The following is a 643-nucleotide window of genomic DNA, read 5'->3' as shown; positions in this document are numbered from 1 at the left end:
TGGTGAATTATACCAAAGTATTAATGTATAGATTACATTCTGAAGAAAAAATAATCTTCTGAAGTATTATTATTAAATTCAGTTTCACTATCCTAAGTATACTACCTTCAGAATCAATTCTGGACTTCCAAAATAAACATACAAATCAAGATGAACATGAAGAAGATATATGATCAAACACATACCAAGCAACTATACTCAACTATATTTGAATTACATATACTGTTTCATTTCCCAGAGTTTGTCTTTTACTGACATTTATTTTCTCTTGATTCAATTAGGAATATAGTCTGTAGTTTGGAAGCAATTGTACATTTTATGTGGATGAGTTTTACACAAACAATTAATAAAATGTAGGAAAAGACAATACTTAATGAATCTCTTATGTATGAACTTGATTACTAGAATTAAGTTGGCTAGTTCCATTCTGCAATGTTTAACACATAATGCTTACATAGCTTAGGGGAGTTTGCAATTCACAGCTTAGTTAATTAAAGTTTGTAGTTACTTGTTAAAATTGTAATTGCACAGTGCCATGATAAGGGTCTTTTAAAAATTAAATTGTTACTTACCCAAGTGGTGATGAGTTCTTGTGTGTGTGTGTGTGTGTGTGTGTGTGTGTGTGTGTGTGTGTGTGTGTGTG

This window comes from Galeopterus variegatus, unplaced genomic scaffold, assembly GCF_000696425.1.
Source record: "Galeopterus variegatus unplaced genomic scaffold, G_variegatus-3.0.2 Scaffold5525, whole genome shotgun sequence".
NCBI lineage: Eukaryota > Metazoa > Chordata > Mammalia > Dermoptera > Cynocephalidae > Galeopterus > Galeopterus variegatus.
Note: the sequence above shows the minus strand (reverse complement) of the source record.